Genomic DNA, 15172 nt, shown 5'->3' with positions numbered 1-15172 from the left:
GTACAGGCTCCCACAGGACAAGTCCACGTCTCCTTGCTCATTGCTGAGCTCCCAGCTCCCCACAGTGCTGAGGTGAGCGTGAGCCCCAGTAGATGTTGAAAGATTTAAGTGACACCTGAAACTTATATACAGTAGAACCTCGATTCATGAACTTAATTTGTTTCTGAAGGTTGTTTGAAAACCAAAGCATTTTCCCCATTAGAAATAATGTAAATTGAATTAATCTGTCCCAGAACCCCAAATTATGCCATTTTAACCTTATATACAGTGCATGTCTAATGTACAGTTAAATCTATAAACACTTTAAAAACAAAAAGGACATGAAATATAAATGAAAATTTAACAAAAAGGAAATGACATTAAAAAAAAAATTTAATAATAATGAGCAAAAAAACAAGAAAATAATCACAGCACAGTTTCCTGACATGTTAACAGCAGTAAACACTCATACATATTCTTTGTTGCTTGAGAGACGCATGACTGATCATACACCCATCAGCATGAAAGGGTTGTCAGGTTGAGAGGCGAATTGTTTGAGAACCAGCATTTGACTTTTATTAACAAATGTCACCCCAATAAATTCAATAAACAATAAAAATTACTGGGGGGGGGGGGATAGAGGGGTCAATGGGGGAAATATGTAATATGTTCAACAAAACTTTTTAAAAAAAATTTAAAAAGACTTAATTGAGGTACTGCACATGCCCAGTGTGGGTGAGAACTAGTATGGCCTGGCGGGGGGGTGGAAAAGGACCAAGATTGACTCCCCATACTTAGCAGCCCAGGGAAGAGGCCTCTGGTCTTGCCCTGCCCAGTGCCAGAAATGGCCAAGTGCACATACTGTCTCCAATCCCATAAGGGCAGTAGGACCTGGGAAAGAAGTGGGCTTTAAATCAGGCTTCAAATCTCAGCTTTCACATTAATTAGCTTTGTCACTGACCTGGGCCATAGCCATGAGGCAAGAAAAGAAAAAGGCATCCAAATCATAAAAAGTAAAACTCAGTCATGTGCCACTTAATGACAGGGATACTTTCTGAGAAATGCATCGTTGAGGGATTTTTGTCATTGTGCAAACATCATGGAGTGTTCTTACACAAAACTACCGTACTTTCTTTTCCGGTGTATAAGACGACTGGGCGTATAAGATTTTCCTAGGTTAAAAAGTTGTTTTATACGCCGGAAAATACGGTATATTGGAATATATTGATGGGATTAGATATAATGGATTAGATATATTGGACTACCATATTTTCCGGCATATAAGATGACTTTTTAACCCAGGAAAATCTTATACGCCCAGTCGTTTTATACGCCGGAAAATACGGTAGGTGGTATAGCCTCCTGCACACCTAGGCTATTATTGTTCTTAGGCTACAAACATGTACAGCACGTTGTGCTGAATACTGTAGGCAATTGTAACAATAGTATTTGTGTATCTAAACAGATCTAAACATAGAAATATGTAAAAACTAGCGGCCCAGTACATGAATTTGTGCATGGGTAGGGTCCCTCGGCCTGCCTGGCGATCCGGGGCTGTCTCACCCAGTCTTGTGGGGGCGGGGAGAGACTGCGGGAGGGCTCCAGGGAGTGTCCGGCCCTCTCGCCCAGTCCTGATCAGCCAGACCCCAGCAGCAAGCTAAGCTACCAGTCAGAGCGTCTGCCCCCCTGGTGGTCAGTGCATATCATAGCGACTGATTGAGCGGTTGACCGATTGGTCGGACACTTAGCATATTATGCTTTTATTAATAGGAAGATATGGCATAAAAGATAAAAATTGGTAACATCTGCTGAAAACGGTTTGGCTCAGTGGATAGAGCGTCGGCCTGCGGACTCAAGGGTCCCGGGTTCGATTCCGGTCAAGGGCATGTGCCTTGGTTGTGGGCACATCCCCAGTGGGGGGTGTGCAAGAGGGAGCTGATCGATGTTTCTCTCTCATCGATGTTTCTAACTCTCTATCCCTCTCTCTTCCTCTCTGTAAAAAATCAATAAAATATATTTTTAAAAAATTGGTAACATCTGTATAGGGCACTTGCCATGAATGGACCTTTCAGGAATGAAAGTTGCTCTGGCTGAGTCAGTCAGTGAGTGGTGAGTGAATGTAAAGGGCCTAGAACATCACACTACTACAGACTATAAACGCTGTGCACTTAGGCTACACTAAAGCTATAAAACAATGCAAGATTAAATAAAACAAAAATATTATGCAATCAAATGGGGCTGCTGGCGGCATAACACAGCATACTGTTTTACAGCAAACTTTTCCTCCCCGCCGAGTGGCTCTGCTAGAGTACTGTCCCGTGCACCAAAAAGGTTTCGAGTTCAAGTCCCAGTCAGGGCACGTGCTAGAGGAAACTGACTGATGTTTCTCACATCAATGTTTCTCCCAAAATCAGTAGGATTTAAAAAAACCTTTTTCTTTTATAGTTAGAAACAAAAATCAGTAACATAGTAATTTATTAAGTATTATGTACTGTGTGTAACTGTATGTGCTATACTTGCATACTGTACTATATGTTACCATGTGCTTTACTTCTATGTGACTGGCAGCACAGGTTTGTTTGCACCTTCCCCACAGAGTACTGTGTGGCACTACCTTACAATGGCTGACATCAGGCAGTAAGAATTTTTCAGCTCTATTATAAAGGGACCACTGTTGACTGAAACATTGTTATGTAGTACATGACTGTATTTGCAGATGACATAATACTATCCTATCCTATATAATAAAAGGCTAATATGCAAATAGACCAAACGACAGAATAACCGAACAAGCGGTCACTATGATGTGCACTGACCACCTGGGGGCGTGTGCGGAACATGGCGGGCATCGGCCACAGTGAGCTGGTGGAGTAGGTGAGCAGAGGCGCCAGACCAAGGTGAGGCACCAGTCACTGTCATCAGGGCGAGCCTCTGGTGGTTACTGAAAATTCTTTGCTCACGCATGCCATGGTCCTGCCCTGCGCTTGTACCCGCTGATGGCGCCGGCCCCGCTCGCACCCGCTGCTGGCGCTGGCCCCAATCGCTCCGCGCCTTCTGCAGATACACGCACCATCAGTGCCTGGGGGCAGCGGTGTTGGGAGCGGGGCCGCCAGCAGATGGGACTGGGGGCCTCAGCGGGAGGGGCCAGGCAGGGGCGTGGAGGATGGGCTGAGACCCACCCCTGTGCCCACTGCAGCCTCATGGCCCACAGTTCCTTTCAAGGTGCACGAATTTGTGCACTGCGCCCCTAGTATATATAGAAAACCCTGAAGACTCCACCAAAACAAAAAACTTAAAACTAATAAATGAATTCAGTATATTTGCAGGATACAAAATCAGCATACAAAAATCTGTTATGTTTCCATAAACTTTCTGATAGTTATTAACAAACTATCAGAAGGAGAAATTAAGAAACAAATCCATTTGCAATAGCATCAAGAAAAATACATAGGGCCCAGCTGGCGTGGCTCAGTGGTTGAATGTTGACCTATGAACCAGGAGGTCCCTGTTTGATTCCTGGTCAGGGCACATGCCAGGGTGCCAGGCTCGATCCCCCAATGGAGGCATGCAGGAGGCAGCTGATTTATGATTCTCATCATTGGTGTTTCTATCTCTCCCTCCCTCTCTGAAATCAATAAAAAAATATTTTTAAAAAAGAAAAATATGTAGGAATAAATTTAACCAAGGAGGTGAAAGTCCTGTACATTAAAAACTACAAGATACTGCCCTGGCTGGTCTGGCTCAGTGGATAGAGCGTCAGCCTGCGGACTGAAGGGTCCTGGGTTCGATTCCAGTCAAGGGCATGTACCTGGGTTGCGGGCTCATCCCCAGTAGGGGGTGTGCGGGAGGCAACTGGTGGATGTAAAAAAAAACTACAAGATACTGATGAAAGAAGTTAAAGAGGACACAAATAAATGGAAAGATGTCTGTGCTCCTGGATAGGAAGAATTAATATTGTTAAAATGTCCATGCTACTCAAAACAATCTACAGATCCAATGCAACCCCTGTTAAAATCCCAATGACATTTTTCACTTAAATAAAACAATCATAACATTTGCATGGAACCACAAAAGACCTAGAATAGCCAAAGTAATCTTTTTTTTTTTTAATGTATTTCTTTATTAATTTCAGAGAGTAAGGGAGAAGGAGAGAGAGATAGAAACATCAATGATGAGAGAGAATCATTGACTGGCTGCCTCCTGCATGCCCCCCACTGGGGATCGAGCCTGCAACCCAGGCACGTGCCCTTGGCCGGAACCGAACCTGGGACCCTTCAGTCCGCAGGCTGATGCTCTGTCCACTGAGCCAAGCCGGCTAGGGCGCCAAAGTAATCTTGAAAGAACAAAGCTGGAGGCACCAAGTGCCCTGATTTCAAGCTATATTACAAGGCTATAGTAACCAAAATAGTATGATATTGGCACAAAAACAGACACGTAGATCAATGGAACAGAAGAGAGACCAGAAATAGCCCCACACATATATAATCAATTAATTTACGACAAAGGAGCCAAAAATAATACAACAGGTAAAAGACAGTCAGTAAATGGTGTTGGGGAAACTGAACAGCCACACGCAAAAGGATTCAACTGGCGCTGGCTGATGTGGCTCAGCTGGGCATCGTCCCATGCACTGAGAGGTTGCAGGTTCAATTTCCAGTCGGGGCACATGCCCGGGTTTGATCCCGGGTAAAGGGTGTGCTGGAGGCAGCTAATTGATGTATCACTTTCACATCGATTTTCTCTCTTCCTCTCCCTTTCTCTAAAATCAATTAAAAAGTCTTTTATTTTTTAAAAAAAAAAAAAGGATGAAACTGGATCACTATCTTGCACCATACACAAAAATCAACTCAAAATGGATTAAAGACTTAAATGTAAGACCTGAATTCAGAAAACTCCTAGAATAGGCAGTAAGCACTTAACATCAGTCTTGCTGATGATTTTTTGGATTTGACATGGAAAGCAAGGGCAACAAAAGAATTACAAACAAGTGAGGTTACATGAAAATAAAGCTTCTGCACAGCAAACGAAGCCATTGACAAAAATGAAAAGGCAGCCTGATGAATGGGAGAAAATATTTGCAATTATATATCTCATAAGGGGTTAGTGTTAAAAATATATAGAGAACTCATACAATCATTGGCAAAAAACACACACAAACAATCCAATTAAGAAAGGGGTAGAGGATCTGGAGAGACTTTTTCCAAATAAGAGATACAGATGGCCAACAGGTGCATAAAAATGTGCTCAACATCGCTAATCATCAGGGAAATGCAAATCAAAAGCACAATGAGATAGCAACTCACACCTGTCGGGATGGCTACTGTCAAAAAGACAAGAAGTAACACATGTTGGTGGGAATGTAAATTGGTGCAGCAACTATAGAAAACAGTATGGAGTTTCCTTAAAATAATTAAAAATAGGACTACCGTATGATCCAGCAATTCCACTTCTGGGTATTTATCTGAAGTAAACACCGACCTGTAAAGATATTTGCACCCTCATGTTCATTGCAGCCTTATTTACAATAGCCAAGACACGGAAACAACCTAGATATCTATCCATCGATAAATGAATGGATAAAGAAAATGTATATACATGCAATGGAATATTCGGCCATGAAAAGAAGGAAATCTTTCCTTTGTGGGTGGCGGTGAAAGGAAAGAGGACGCTGTGAGGGCCTTGGGCACTCTGCGGGAGCACAGGCGGGGGGTGCTGCCTGCCACCACCAAGTGCCGCACACGCCCCTCCACCACGTGTGTCTTCGTGCCTCACCACGTCATCGCCAAGTCTTGCTTCTGGTACGTTGTGTCTCAACTGAAGAAAATGACAAAATCTTCAGGGGAAATCGTCTGCTGTGGGCAGGTGTTCGAAAAACGCCCCCTTCGGGCAAAAAACTTTGTCATCTGGCTACGCCACCATGCGCAGTGGCACCCACAACATGTACTGGGAGTACTGGGACCTGACCACTGGGGTGCCATTACCCAGTGCCACAGAGACACCCCCTTCCCCGCACGTCCCCCAGGCCTACTCAACCCAGGTCACGGAGGTGGAGGAGGTCGCAGCCAGCAAGTGTCGCCCACCGGCAGTCAACCAATTCCATGACTCCAAGGTCAAGTTCCCACTGCCTCACCTGGTCCTTCCCCAGCACAAGCCAGGCCTCACCCCCGAGAAGCCCAACATCTTTTAGGTGCCGGCCTCCCTGTGTCTTGGTCTGCCCAAATCCACTCCGTGGGAAAACTGCTGGGGGGCTGGGGGGGGGGGGGGGAGGAAAGCTTGCCATTTGCAACAACACAGATGGACCGTGACGGTATTAAGCTAAGTGACAGAAGTCTGACAAAGACAAGTACTGTATGAACTCTCATATGTGGGATCTAAAATAGAAAAAGCAAAGAGCCCTAACCGGTTGGGCCCAGTGGATAGAGCGCCGACCTGCAGACTGAAAGGTCCCAGGTTCAATTCCGGTCAAGGGCATGTACCTTGGTTGCGGGCACATTCCCAGTGGGGGGCGTGCAGGAAGCAGCTGAATCGATGTTTCTCTCTCATCGATGTTTCTAACTCTCTATTCCTCTCTCTCTCCCTTCCTCTCTGTAAAAAATCAATAAAATATATTTAAAAAAAAATAAAATAGAAAGAAAAGGAGCTCATAGGACAAACTGGTTGCTGCCAGAGGGTGGGCGTCTGAGGTGGGGTTGGTGAAATGGGTCAAGGGAGTCAAAAGGTACAAACTTCAAGTTGTAATAAGTCCTGGGGATGTAATGGACCGCTGGGTGGGTGTAGTTAACAATGCTGAATTGAATGCTTTTTAAAACGTAGGGTTGAACCCCAGCTTTCACACTAGCTTTGTGACTGACCTGGGACATCTCCATGCCTCAACTTCCTCATCTGCAAATGGGAACGATGCTGCTCAGGACGGTTAGGAAAGAAATCAAACCTCGTGAAAGCATTCCCAGTCCCCGGTGTGGCTGTGTGGGGACCATCAAGGCTCTGAGGCCGGACGGGGTGGAGCTGGCCCAGGACCCACAGAGCCTGGTGCCTGGTGTGCGCATCTCTCAGAGCCGAAAGGCACTTGAATCTAATATGAACATTCTCCAGTTCTCCCTTCTTCTTAAAATTTAGTCTGATCATTGCCGCTTTTCAGGCCAGGCCAGCATGGCCTCAGTGCCAGCTGTTGTGATCAGAGAGGCCAGCAGAGGGCACCCGAGGTTCGGTTCAGAGACCGGCCTTACCCAAACTGCCGGCCAGTTTGCTTTGTTCTGAGCAGCAGCGGTGGAGGTGGTGCAGTCTGCACACTTAGCCTTTACTGCTCGTTAGAGGTGGCAGGTGGGCTGAGGTCAGGGCTGCAGGGCTCTCGGGAGTTCCATCCCTAGAACTTGCACCTGCCTCGTTAGATAGGAAGCCGAGGCCTACCCGTTGAGACTTCCCGTCTCCTTCCCTCAGTGCGGGAGGGACAGGATGGCCTGTCCAGTTCCCTAGTTTTCTGGAAGTTGAATTGAGCACTCGATGCACTAGGCCCTGGACCAGGGTAAGGCAAGTGAGGTCCCTCAGGCACAGGTTTTAAGGAGACACTCCCTCTTGGGGTCCAGCAAGCGCAGGGTCGGTCTCAGAGGTGGAGCGCCTCCTTAAATGCTGTGCCTGCGGCACCTCAAGCACTGTCCTTAGTCCTGGCCTTGGAGCATCTTTAGCCGTAATCATACACGGGTGCCCAGTAGGCTTTTCCGGATTTGCTCGACCCTGACACCACGAGCCCCCTTTTTTTTTTTTTTAAATATATTTTTATTGATTTCAGAGAGGAAGGGAGAGGGAGAGATAGAAACATCAATGATGAGAATCATTGATTGGCTGCCTCCTGCATGTCCCCCACTGGGGATGGAGCCTACAACCGGGGCATGTGCCCTTGACCAGAAGCAAACCCAGGACCTTTCAGTTTGCAGGCCAACACTCTAGCCACTGAGTCAAACCGGCTAGGGCCTTTTTTCAAAAAAATCCTCACCGAGGACATTTTTTTGTTTGTCTTTAATTGATTTTAGAGAGAGGAAGGGAGAGGGGGAGAGGGAGTGAGGGAGAGGGGAAACATCCATGTGACAGTGGAACACTGATCAACTACCTCCTGCACTCCCCCTACTGGGAATCGAACCAGCAACCTTTTGGTGCATGGACGACGCCCAACCAACTGAGCACACTGGCCAGGGCAACAAGCCCTTCCAAACTGATGTTCGAGCCACAGACGGGAAGGCGTGATCAAGCATTGACTTATTTTTTTAACTTCTCAGCCAACCACCCTCCTTCAGGTTTATTCACATGACAGGTACAGGCATAGCTCAGAGATATTGTGGATTGGGTTCCGGACCACTGCAATTAAGCGCGTCTTTCCACAGGTGTAGGGTCTTGCTTTCAATTTGTAAAAACTGCAACATCTGTGAAGCACAGTAAAATGAGGTAAGCCTGTACTTATTTGGGAGACAGTTGAGAGAGGAGAGGCAGAGCCAGCGGGACTTTTAAGGTTTGGGAATTCTAACAACACTCTAAAACTCCTTTGTATAAAAGAATTCCAAACATACAAGAATGTCTGAACCCCCATACACTCATCACCCAATTGGACAGTTAAGATTTTGCCACATTTGCATCAGCTGATTTTTCTTTGCTGAAGTATTTTAAAGTCAATCCCAGACTTCACATCAGTTCACCCCTATAATTTCAGTACGTATTTTACATATGATCATGAGATTATCACACCTAACAAAATTCACCATAATTCTTTGGTTCCATCGGATACCAGCCCATGGTCACATTTCCCTGATAGTTTAAAATGTCTATTTACATTTTGGTTTGTTTGACTCTAAATCCAAAGTCCACACATTATATTTGGTTGTTGTGTCTTTTTTTATTTTTTTTTTGAGGGGGGGGGTTGTTGTGTCTTTTAAGTCCCTTTTATTTTTTTTAAAGTAGATTTTTGTTGATTTCAGAGAGAGGAAGGGAGACAGGGAGACAGAGAGAGAGAGAAACATCCATGATGAGAGAGAATCATGGATCGGCTGCCTCCTGCATGCCCCCTACTGGGGATGGAGCCCACAATCAGGGCATGTGCCCTTGACCGGGAATCGAACCCAGGACCCTTCAGTCCCCATGTCAACACTCTATCCACTGAGCCAAACCAGCCAGGGCTTAAGTCCCTTTTAATCTAGAGAAGTACACACACACACACACACACACACACACACACACACACGTCTGACCTGTTGCAGAAACGGTTCGGTCACCTTGAGAAGTGCTCCACACCTGGCTTTGTCAGCTGGCATCATTGGACTTGTCCCTCATCCTCCACAACGCCTGTAAGCCAGCTCTCAGCTCAGAATGCATGCTGGGCACACCGGTTTTACTGCACGTCACTGTTTTTTTAATTGCACGTCACAGGTGTTGCGTCTTTTACAATTTGAAGGCAAGACCCTTGAGCAGCAGAGATTATGACTCGCTTTATTGTGATACTTGCTTTACTGGTAAGGTGACCAGATCGTCCCGCTTTTGGCGGGACAGTCCCGCTTTTTAACAATTTGTCCCAAGGCATATACCTTGGTTGCGGGCACCCCAGTAGGGGGTGTGCAAGAGGCAGCTGATTGATGTTTCTCTCTCATCGATGTTTCTAACTCTCTATCCCTCTCTCTTCCTCTCTGTAAAAAATCAATAAAATATATTTTTTTAAAAAAGGATTTATCAGTGTTTAAAAAAAAATTAAAGTTACACAAGCGAGAATTGCAGGGACCTTGGTCAAGCATAAAAGATGACAACAGCAGCTGGGCCCACTTTCGAACCTGCGAGAGGCGGGAGAGGAAAAGGAGAAGGTGATTTGAGCCACCCTCAAAGCAGTATTCAAGTAGAGACCTACCCTCTCACACAAAGAAAAAATATAGACAGACACTCAGGATGCCCCTGAAGAGGTTTGGAACCGGGACTTCAGAAGAGAAGCAGAAGAGAGAGAGAGTTGCTGCAAGAGAAAAGAACAGAGGCCGTCCAACTCGAGAACCTGCAGCCTCCGCTTCAGTGTCAGAGCGGCCTCGGCGAGACCAGATTCCTGCTGCCAACCTCGAGGCAGATGATCCTCCACCAGATGAGGAAGATGAAGACGAAGATTTTGAAGAGGAGCGTGATGAAGATGATGATGATACTGCAGGGATTCTTGCAGAACTAGAAAATAATTAAAAAAGAAAGAGCTGAAGGGCAAGCCAGGAAGGAACAAGAACAAAAAGCTGAAGAAGGAAGGATTCCTATGGAAAACATTCCGAGTGGAAATTCTCTCCTTAATCTCACTGGCCCATCCCAGCCTCAGGCAACTTCAGAGTTAAGAGAAGGTGGGATGATGACGTTGTTTTCAAGGCCTGTGCAAAAGGCGTGGATGACCAGAAGAAAGACAAAAGATTTGCCAATGATACACTGCCATCTGAACTTCACAAAAAGTTCATGGAGAAATATATTAAACTAGAGGCCTGGTGCACGACATTCGTGCACGGGAGGGGGTGGAGGGTTCCCTCAGCCCAGCCTGCACCCTCTCACAGTCTGGGACCCTTGGGGAATGGCCGCCTGCCGGCTTAGGCCTGCACTCCCATGGGGAGTGGGCCTAAACCGGAGGCGGACATTCCCCGAGGGGTCCTTAGCGTTGCAGTGGAGGCGGGACCGCCACCGCCGCTGGGCTTGCCAGCCGTGAGCCTGGTTTCTGGCGGACCCGTGCTCCCCCTGTGGGAGCGCACTGACCACTAGGGGGCAGCTCCTGCATTGAGCATCTGCCCCCGGTGGTCAGTGAGCGTCACAGCAACCAGTTGTTCCACTGTTCAATCAATTTGCATATCAGCCTTTTATATTATAGGATTATATTATAGGATAGTACAGTTGTATATGCTTAATTAAAGACTGTATACAATGTAAAATTAAAAAATAGTTACACAATGCACATGTCCTGACTGGTGTGCTCAGTGGTTAGAGTGTCAGCCTGTGCACCAATGGGTCCTGGGTTTGATTCCTGGTCAAAAGCACATACCTGGGTTGCAGGTTCAATCACAGGCCCAGGTCAGGCATATTCCAGAGGCAATTAATCGATGTGTCTCTCCCACCATCTCTTTTGTGCTCCTTCTCTCCCTCTCTTTCTCTCACTTTCCCCCACCTCCCACCATATTGTTCTTGGATTCCAAAGAAATACCTGAAGTACTGGCTGTGAAAGACACAGGTTTATTGGGACTTACGTGTGCGCCCCTGGCAGTGGACCGGTGGACTTTACCGCTAAGTCCCATCCAATCTGCAGTCGGGCTGCACCAGCTGTGGCCAGCCGGTGTGATTGTTTCTCTGTGCCCCAGACTTTCCCAGCACAAGTTTGTATAGAGTATGGAAAACAGGGCATGCAGGGGGAGGGGGATGTCATGAGATCAAAACACAAGCTGTTTACAATCCAGCCTCACATCTAGAAGCAGTTTCTTTTTGGCCTTTCTTGCTGGCCAGGTTCCCAAGGTCTCACAGTCCCCTTACAGATGGCTTTCACTATTATTCCCACAGTGTGTGTGTGTGTGTGGGGGGGTGGGTATTGGCGCACGGGAAGGGGCCCATGTTCCCAGTTACCATACACTTGGATACATGGAACAGACTGACAAATGTCAGAGGAAAGGGCTGTAGGGGGGACGCATAAAGAAGGCGAAAGGATTAGCCAAAGAACATACATGCACAGTCCTCTGTAAGAGGACTTAGCGGTAAAGTTGGGATGATGCTCAACCAACTGAGCCACACTGGCCAAGTCTCATAAAGTTAAAAAAATGTTTTAATTGATTTCAAAGAGTAAGGGAGAGGGAGAACGAGATGGAAACATCAATGATAAGAGAGAATCATTGCTTGGCTGCCTTCTGCACTCCCCCTACTGGGGATCGAGCCTGCAACCTGGGCATGTGCCCCACCCAGGAATCGAACCATGACCTCCTGGTTTGTAGGTAGACACTCAACCACCAAGCTACACTGACTGGGCCAGGATATACTTTTGATCGTACCAACTCCTCTTAGGGGTATATGACTAAGGTGGAGGAAGACAAAAGCTCACTGTTATGGCTGCTCTGCTGGGCAGAGGGCTCTGGGCTCGGAGTCAGACATTCCTGGGTTCCAGGCCTGCTCCATGGGCCAAGCCAACTTCCTCTCTTTCTATTTCCCTCTATAAAATGAGGCTAATATATCCCACTTGGGTTCTGATGGTTAAATGAGGCACATATGATACAAAAAATGTGTAAAAATACCTTGTGAATTGTAAGTGCAAGTCAAAACATTCCCATACGCCCCTCAAATAATTGCCCTGCAAGTTCCTTAGCATTTTTCCATGTACCCACAACAAAGCACCATGCGCTACTTAGTTATACATGTATAAATTAAGCTGAGGCTTATATATCTCAGCTTTCTGTACTTGGCACAAGTGAAATGCTCAGTAAACCACTGAACAAAAGGTTTATGAATTAAAAAGCTGTGGGCAGTTGTTTTAACAGAAACACAACCTTTGAGGAAAGAGTGAAGAAATAAAATGAGTCAGTCTAGTCAGGCTGCTAAATTCCTAAAAGCAAGTAGGCTGGGGCAGGAGGAAACAGTTCTATTCTTGCTTTAACTAGGTGAGGACTTACACCTAAAAACGTTTTTATTGATTTTAGAGAGAGAAAGGAAGGGAGAGAGAAAAATTGATGTGAGATAAAAAAATCAATAAGCTCTTTCCTCCCCCCCCTGCCCTCCCGAGGATCGAGCCCACAACCTGGACATGTGCCCTGATGGGAATCAAACCGTGACCTCCTGGTTCATGTGTCGTCGCTCAACCCCTGAGCCACACCAGCAGGGGACCCCAACACAAATGCCACATTGTCCTTGCTCTGCAGTCAGTCCTCCTGAGCACCCACGTGGCCCAGAGGCATCAGATTGGCAAAAACGGAAAAGCCTGACAATACCAAGTGTGGGGGATGTTGTGGAGAAATAGGACTTCTCACAACTGGTGGCAATGGAAATGGTGCAGATGCCTGGGAGAACGGTTGGACGCGAGTGCTGAAGGGCGTGTGTGTCGTCAGCGGCTGTGAGCACAGGTTTGATCCTCCTGGAGAAGTCTGAGTGTGCCTGGAGACCTGGGACTGTCCTAAGCAATGCTTGTCTCTGTCAGTGTATACAGAGCTAACGTGTGGTGTATGCAGACGCCTTAGCCCGTTCGGGCTGCCGTGACAAAATCCCACAGACCAGATGGTTTATAAACAACAGGAATTTCTTTCTCCCCGTTCCAGAGGCTGGAAGTCTGAGATCGAGTCCCAGTGTAGTTCATGGAGAACTCTGGGTCCAGGCACCAAAGCTCTATTACTTTGGAGAAGAGTTTTCAGAGACCAAATGACTGTAACAGCTCTCTGTAACTGTGGTTTGAGAGGCCACAAACTCTAGTCTTTTAGCGGCGCTTAGCAAATTGAGAGGGGAAGCTGAATTTTTGGAAGGAGGTTTTGATACTGTATATCTTGGAGTATCCCTATAAAAGGCATATTCCTCTAAAAATTGAAATCCATATAAATGTCCATGAGGAAATGTTACCAGGAAGCCCTGGGTGGTTCGGGCTGCCTGTCGCAATGTCCAATCACGAAGGCAGGGTTGAACCATGTAAGACATTACTGAGAAGGCCAGCCAGCCAAGAAGACAGGGGGCTCACAAGCACCCAAACCTGTTCTATGGAAGGTGCAGGGGACAGGGTTATAAAGGGGGATGGGCTAGGCCAGTGGTCGGCAAACTCATTAGTCAGCAGAGCCAAATATCAACAGTACAACGATTGAAATTTCTTTTGAGAGCCAAATTTTTTAAACGTAAACTTCTTCTAATGCCACTTCTTCAAATAGACTCGCCCAGGCCGTGGTATTTTGTGGAAGAGCCACACTCAAGGGGCCAAAGAGCCGCATGTGGCTCGCAGTTTGCCGACCACGGGTCTAGGGTGAGGCTGGGAATGGAATGCAGCTACATGCAGCCCTGGAGGTCCGCAGACGTCAGCTATTGTTCTTGGTCATCAAGCGATAAGAGGATGTCTGGACTCCTGGTGGGGTCGGCCGGACCATGCTTAGTGGTTCTGCTTGCTTGCTGGGTACACTGTGCATTGTCCACAGCTGAGTCACCTCCTCAATCCCTTTGCCCGGGATCAAAGGGAGTATGCAGGTGCACCATCCTAAGAAATGAAACTCAGGAAAACTTAACTCTCTGTTTCCATAGTATAAGTATTCTAGGACTTAAAATTAATATGCCCTGGCTGGTTTGGTTCAGTGGATAGAGCCTGCAGACTGAAGGATCCTGGGTTTGATTCCAGTCAGGGGCACATGTCAAGGTTTTGGGCTCGATCCCTAGTGGGGGGTGTGCAGGAGGCAGCCAATCAGTGGTTCTCTCTCATCAGTAATGTTTCTCTCTCTCTCTCTCTCTCTCTCTCTCTCTCTCTCTCTCTCTCTCTCTCCCTCTCCCTTCTTCTCTGAAATCAGTAAAAATATATTAAAAATAAATAAAATAATATGATTATTTTTCAGATGAATTCAGGTGCTCTATCTATCAGATTATAAATCCCCCCTATCAGAAACAACAGTTGATCCCAGGCCCACCCTCCTATGGATTACTACAGAAATTAAGAGGACGAATCACATGCACCAACATGGAAGGCGGCCAGGATATAGAATGAACGACCAAAAGCAAGTTTCAGCAGAGGCTGAAAGTAAGTTCCCCAAAGTGGGATTGCTGGGTTAAAAGATGGGAGCACAGTCATGGTTGAGTGTCGACCTATGAACCAGGAGGTCTCAGTTTGATTGCTGGTCAGGGCACATGCCCGGGTTGCTGCTAGATCCCCAGTGGGGGCCATGCAGGAGGCCGCCAATCAATGATTCTCCCTCATCATTGATGTTTCTATCTCTCTCTCCCTCTCCCTTCCTTTCTGAAATCAATAAAAATATATATATTTTAACAAAAGATGGGAGCGCATACACCCATTAGGGGGGCGATCATCTCGGCTAGGATGGGGAGAATCTGAAACCCTTGTACACTGTTGGTGGGAATGCACAATGGTGCAGCTGCTGCGGAAAATGGTTTGGTGGTTCCTCAAAATGTTAAGCATGCAATTACCATAAGACACAGCAGTTCCACTCCTAGGGATATAACCAAAGAACTGAAAGCAGGGATATGAACAGATATTTGC

The 15172-nt window shown here is 46.5% G+C and overlaps 2 pseudogenes; both read left to right on the top strand.

The window, feature by feature from the left end:
• The first annotated feature begins 2817 nt into the window (after positions 1-2817).
• Positions 2818-6166, top strand: LOC103301166 (60S ribosomal protein L18a-like; annotated as a pseudogene).
• Positions 6167-9731: 3565 nt separating this feature from the next.
• Positions 9732-12920, top strand: LOC103301165 (spliceosome-associated protein CWC15 homolog; annotated as a pseudogene).
• The last annotated feature ends 2252 nt before the right edge of the window (positions 12921-15172 follow it).

This window comes from Eptesicus fuscus, chromosome 6 (assembly GCF_027574615.1).
Source record: "Eptesicus fuscus isolate TK198812 chromosome 6, DD_ASM_mEF_20220401, whole genome shotgun sequence".
NCBI classification, from domain to species: Eukaryota; Metazoa; Chordata; class Mammalia; order Chiroptera; family Vespertilionidae; genus Eptesicus; species Eptesicus fuscus.
This window is presented reverse-complemented; position numbering and strand designations above follow the sequence as displayed.